Below are 6,917 nucleotides of genomic sequence, written 5' to 3'. Positions count from 1 at the left end.
GGATTGAACTAATGAGGGCCTGAGTCCATGGAGATGGAAGAATAGTGCATATGTGAATGTTCTCAAAATTAACCTATTATTATATAGGGTGCTTTTCCTTCTCCCTCCTACTGAATTCTTTAATTTTTAAATTATAAGGCCTTCTAGAGAATGTTAACTGATAATCTTAATGAATACTACTCAGAAAGTAATAAATTTTAATATATTACATTGAAATATGCAGTAGTGGTGGATTTTGGTGTTTTCTCCCTCTTTCTGGTTTTTTATTGTGAGAACCAATTAATTAGCTTCTGGCTAGAAAATCATGTCATTTATAAGTTTGCTTTTTTAAAAATTTTAAGAATTGAAAAACAGTATGTACAGTTTTTCATTATGATTACATTTTCTGAAGTCTAGAACACAGGATTAGCAAATCCTGAACCACCATGTCTAAGGGAAATATGGGGCTTGGCTTCTACAAGCCTCTGTTAGTAGCATTTAACCAACCAACAATAAACCTGTTTTAGCTGTCTGTTTAAAAGACACGGTAACATGTGTTATCGACTCCTTAACATTGAAGTCATGACCAATAGAGTATTAGCTTCTGCCCAGACATAACTCACATCATTGTATTTTCACCCTTAGGGAACATGAGATGGCATTTTAACACTACCTTTGGTGACCATTTTAAACAAAAGCATCAACAAAAAGCACAAAAGTGAAAAACAGATAAACAGCAAAAAAGCAGTGTAAGTTGTAGAAAAAGGCAGCTCTGTTCAACTGCCTCTGCCCCCTGGAATAGAATATATTGGTGAATCATGCTCCAATATTGAGTAGTGTTTTAAATATTTACTCTGCCTGGAAATAGTTTCGAATTATATCATTAGTAAATTGCCTTTTCTCTATTATAGCTGTATTTCAGGTCTATTCATTGCTTCAGTAATACTGAGCTCATTCATTCATATGTCAGAATCTACTAGGCACACTGGTGAATGAAAGTCCAGTTCTGCCACCATGGAGCTCCAAGCAGTGTGATGAGTGCCATGCAAGGGTTTGCTAGATACACTGGGTAACTTACTTGCCCAGCTCCTGGTTCTGCTTACTGAGGGAACCTGAATGGAAATGAGCAGTGGGCTCCTGGCTTCTGGAGGTGGGTGGGGCAGAAGTGTCACAGCCAGAAGGCTGTCTTGGTTGACAAAGGTCACCACTTTTCCTAAATACCCTTCCCTGCTCCTGTGCTGACACTCTTTGGTCAGGGTGACATCTGTCCTGATGCTACCTCATGCGGTTTCTAAAGCTAAGTGCTTCCTCTGTAGGCCCTGTAAGATGAGTTGCTAAATGGTCTTAATAATAATAATAATAATAATAATAATAATAATAATACCCCGCAACCAGATATTGGGTGAATTCTGAAAGATCAGAGAAGCAGAACAAGCCACAGCCAACCTCACCTCGATAACTCCTCATTCAATCCTGTTTCCTCTAGTCCTCAGACTGAAAGCCTCTGAGTCCTCACTCAATGGATCTCAGCTGAACTGCTGCTCAAAAGCCTCTAGTTCCTGGTTCTCATGCTTTATATACCTTTCTGCTTCCTGCCATTACTTCCTGGGATTAAAAGCATGTATTCTTCCCAAGCAAAGAGTGAGCTCTCAAGTGCTGGGATTAAAGGCGTGTGCCACCACGCCTGGCTCTGTTTCCATTGTGGCCTTGAGCTCACAGAGATCCGGACAGCTCTCTGCCTCCTGAGTGATAGGATTAAAGATGTGTGCTACCATTGCCTGGCCTGTGTCTAATCTAGTGGCTGTTCTGTTCTCTGACCCCCAAATAAGTTTATTAGGGTGCACAATGTATTGGGGGACACAATATATCACCACAGGCCCTGTTCCCACACATACCAAAACTGCTGGTGTCTTCAGAGTGTCCATATAAAGTCTTTCTGCTGGCATTAAAACCAGATAACTACCTGCTTATCAGCCTCATTTGCATATCCCACTTTCTTCATGCAAGTGTATGTAACAGATAAATGCATTAATACACGTGAACCTAGTTCAGAGTCGCTTAAACTTAGTTACATGGCTTTTCTACCCTGTCATTTTAACATGAAGAATACATCATTAAGTTAGCCATTTTAGAGTTGGAAGAAAAAAATACTTTTTTGTTGTTGTTTTTTTGGTTTTTTTGAGACAGGGGTTCTTTGTATAGTTTTGGTTCTTGTCCTGGATCTTGTTATGTAGACCAGGCTCACCTCGAACTCACAGAGATCTGCCTGGCTCTGCCTCCTGAGTGCTGGGATTAAAGGTGTGTGCCACCACTGCCTGGCTTTTTTTTTTCTCAAAGATTTAATTTTGAGTGTGTGGGTTCCTGTGGAGGGCAGAAGAGGGTGTCAGGTCCCCTGGAGCTTGAGTTACAGGTAATTGGGAGCTACCCAATGTGGCTCAGGTCCATCACTGAGTCCCCAGTCCCTGTGACCTCTGTTACCATGGCATTAAAGGGGGAGAGCAGGATATTTTTCTCAAGTCAAATCATTATACCAAAGCCTCATTTTTACTTTAAGGGAATACCTAGACCACTTCACATTTTTTGTACCATAGGCCTTTCTTCAAAATAAGGTGTCTTTAGTGTTCTATTGCTGTGAAGAGACACCATAACCATGGCAACTCTTAATAAAGAAAAACACTTAGTTGGGTGGCTTACAGTTCAGAGATTCAGTCCATTATTTTGGTGGAACATGGCGGCACAGCAGGCAGACGTGCTGCTGGAGAAGGAGCTGGGAGTTCTGTATCTTGATCCAGAGGCAACAGGAAGTGAACTTCATGGAACTTGAGCAGAGAAGATCTCAATGCCCATCCCCCACAGCAATACACTTCCTCCAACAAGGCCACACCTCCTAACAGTGCCACTCTCTTTGGGGGCCTTTTTCTTTCAAACCACCACATAAGGTTTTTTTATTTTTTTGTTCATTTATTTTGTTTTTTAGACAGTGTTTGCATGTAGCCACATGGCAAAGTATGGACTTTGATTATGATTATGACCTAAGTAATCATATTTGTCAGTGTGCCATTCCAAAATCCAATGATACTTTATTTAATGTAATTCTTAACATTCACACCATGCCTCCTTCGTTAACACCAATAACAAACTTCACGTGTGTTTATAGGGTTTTAAGTAGATTATATCTTTTAGATAATAGTGAAGATTTTTCTTGTAGCAACCTTTTTAAATAGGAGAAGCAGGTCAGGCACCCATCCTGATAATTCTTCAGTCATTTGGCAAACATCCCCAGAACAGCTATTGTTGCCAGGCGCTATGTGATTGCCTAAGTCAAGGAGCATGGACTCATGCAGATAGTTACAACAGTGGTGTGTGATGGTAAGCGTATCTGGCTTGCCTGTGCCATCATAGAAATGAATGCCAGTGCAGAACAGGGAAGTCTGGAGAGGCTTGCCCTGGGTGTATCTTGATCTGAAAGGATGAGATAGTGTTATCTCAGGTCAAAAATAGAGAAGATGCATCAAGATGTGTGTCTAGTTAGTGTTTCTAGGCTGAAATGACAAAAACCAATGTGGGGAGGAAAGGATCTGTTTCACTTTACATTGTAAGTCCATCACTGAGGGAAGCCAGGGCAGGAACTGGAGGCGGGAACTGATGCAGAAGTCATGGAGGAGTGCTGCTTACTGGTGGTTTCTCTATGACTTGCTCAGTCTGCTTACTTGCTTTCTTTTTGTCTTTACGGGGGGGGGGGGGGGTGTTGTTTTTTGTTTTGTTGTTTGGTTTGATTTGGTTTTTGGTTTTTGAGACAGGATTTCTCTCTGTGTAAAAGCCCTGGCTGTCCTGGAACTTGCTTTGTAGTCTAAGCTGGCCTCAAACTCACAGAGATCTGCCTGCCTCTGTCTCCCAAGTACTAGGATTAAAGGTGTGTGCTACCGCCTCCCGGCTTTAATCTGCTTTTTTTTAAATTACGTTTTGAGATTATAATTTAAATCATTTTTTGAGACTACCATTTTCCCTTCCCTTTCCTCATTCCAAACCCTCCTCTATATCCCTCGTTGTTTTTCAAATTCCTGGCTTCTATTTTTATTAATTTTTGTTACTGAATACATTCCCAAATACATAAGTAAAATCTGCTCAGTCTGTATAATGTTAACCTGTATGTGTGTTTTCAGGGCTGACTTCTTGGTATTGGAGAACCAATTGATGTGTTATTAGGGAAGACCATTTCTCCTGTCTGAGCATACCTGTAGTTGTTTGTATAGGGTTGAGGCCTCATGGAATGTCCCCATTCCATGTTAGCATGTCTGTTGTTCTTGTTCAGCTCATGTTGAGGCAGTCATGTTGGTGACCTGATGGGTGTAAACTTCTGACCTTACTAGGAGACACAATCTCACAGCAAACTCCCAAATCCTCTGGCTCTGACAGTCTTCCCAAACCTACTTCTGCAGTGACCCCTAAGGCTTCACTTCCAGGAGTTTGGTTGTATGTATACTGTTGGGACTGAGCTCCACAATTCTAAATTTTGATTGCTTATGATTTTCTGTAAAGATCTCTGTCACAAAGAGAAGTTTCCTTATCTGTGGGTATAAAGACAAATATTTAGAATGCAGTTATGGGTTCTGCCCATTTGTAAAGTGGCAGTTATAGGTTCTCTCCCAAGGTCCATGACTTCACTAGCCCTGGCTTATTTGGCCAAGTTTCTGGTACCAGGCATGATTTCCCTCTTTTTGAGGGGTCTTATATCCAGTTAGATAGTTGTTGGTTACTGCCTGATATGCATGCCACTACACCCTTAGGGTTATTATGCCACCCATGCTGGTCATTGTTGTGGTTCCTAGGCATCATAGCTAGGTTGGACTGTTGGTGGCTTCCCTCCTTTGGAAGCTTGCCTGGCACCTTCTGGTACCATGAAAGTTAGTCCTCAGGCATTCAGGTCAGTTCCAGCCTAGGGGCCTCTGGGCCCTGTTTCTGAAATACATGATGTTTTCAGCAATAGGAACTTACCTTCCACTTCTGTCTTGGTGGGACAACCAAGGGCGGTAGAAATAGTATGTAATGTTTGGGGAGTCTCTTGGATAATCGTGACCAATAACCCAAAAGAGGGCTTCTCATGTCTGATGTTGGCTTTTGTTAGATTATCTTTGTCTCTTGAGAGCATTGCCAGCCCAGATGGGAAATTGTCATTTAAATTATACGTTTATTTATATGCTGACTCAAGAGTATAAATTTAGGTAGTTAATAGTATGATTCCTTATGACTTTTTCAGAATCCTTCCTGTTTTACCCTCCTTTTCCCTGTGTTTATCAGCCTGCTTTGTTCTAGGTTGCAGGACCACCAGCACGGGTGGTACCACCCACAGTGAGCTGGCTCATCCACATCCATCATCAGTCAAGAAAATGCACCATAGGCTTGCCTATGGACCAAACTGTTGAGGATGTTTCCTCAATTCCCTCTTCCCAAATGACTATGGCTTATGTCACGTTGACATAAAACCAGCTAACACAATGTGCAAATCAAGAACCAGCGTGGGCCTGGTATGCTCCTGGAACTACAAACAGTTTAAGTTTAGCTAGACGAGGTTTTACCACAGGAAAGATCACTGCATTAGTCCATTAGTTTGGGACATAATATGCCTCCCCAGTAGAATCATTACTCTGCACACTGAGGGTTAAAAGCAAAGCTCTTTAATGTGCTCGCCTGGATGGAGCTAATGTCCAAGGAAGAGCCAGCCTCAAACAGAAGAGTTTACTAGCTTGCATACACCTTAGGCTGTGCGTTTTATACATGCTGCCATCCTTAAATCTTCTTGAGGTTCCACATTTCAAACAGTTTAAACTGACAGGAGGCTGGAGTCTGACCACTCGGGCAGATGGGAGATTCACACGGCAGATAGTAACAGAGTTGTTTCTGGAGTTCACCAGTGTTTCCTTTTCAGATAGCTGTTACCCAGGGCGTCTTGCCCACCTGGCAGAATGATGTTTTTCCTGATAAGGGCACTGGGGACTTAATGGCTGGTTCTAAGTCAGGGCTGTCTTTGCTATGGGAACAGAGCCTAACAGCTGGTGAATCCTGGTCAACAAATATTTACATTGTAGAATCCTAAACTGTGCTTCTCTCTAACAGGCCTGGTTAGCAGACCACTTATGTTTGGGGTGTTTTGGAGGCAGTGCTCCTAAGTTCCGCTTGTGTGACTTAATGTCTCCGAAGCAAATACACTAGTAAACCCTTCATACCTTCATTTTTTATTTTATTACTCTGAGTTTCTCGGAAAGCACACCCTCTCCTCTGCAGTAGTCACACCATCTAGTCCAAGACTGGGTGCCCAGGCAAGCCCCTTACCCCCTTAGGGCGTCTTGAGTTCCAAGGACCCTGTGGAGCAGACGATGGCAGGAGCAATGTTGCCTCCCCACGAGCAAAGTCTATCCAGAAATAACCCTAGCACGGACCAGCAGAGCACAGGCAAGACCAGGAATACATGAGACAGCAAGAACATGTCTGTGAGCCTCCAACTCTAGCTCTGCCCAAAGCCACTCCTGAGCTTTTTAGTCATGGAAGCCAAGGAGTGATTCATTTTTGCATAAGCTACTTTGAATGCAATTTCCATCTGGAACTGAAAGATGGCTGGCACACACAGTAATAAGTACCAACAGTGAAAAAAGATTCCATCAAACTTGCGTCTTAAACCACACTTTGTTATCCTGGAAATCCAGGGCAAACGATTTTGTTTTGTTCGTTTCACTTTTGTTTTAGACAAGGTTTTGTTATCTAGCCATGACCCTTAACTAGCAATCCTGTCGGTCTTGAATGCTAGGATTACAGGCGTGGAGAGAATCTTGGAAAGAAAATGATACTAATTTTAGTAATCATTAAATTCCCCAAATACTTGCAATAAGTCTTAGTTTTACACATTCTGACTACAATATCTGTTCTTGATATAAATTTTTTTA

This window comes from Peromyscus leucopus, chromosome 6 (genome assembly GCF_004664715.2).
Source record: "Peromyscus leucopus breed LL Stock chromosome 6, UCI_PerLeu_2.1, whole genome shotgun sequence".
In the NCBI taxonomy this organism is placed as follows: domain Eukaryota; kingdom Metazoa; phylum Chordata; class Mammalia; order Rodentia; family Cricetidae; genus Peromyscus; species Peromyscus leucopus.
This window is presented reverse-complemented; position numbering follows the sequence as displayed.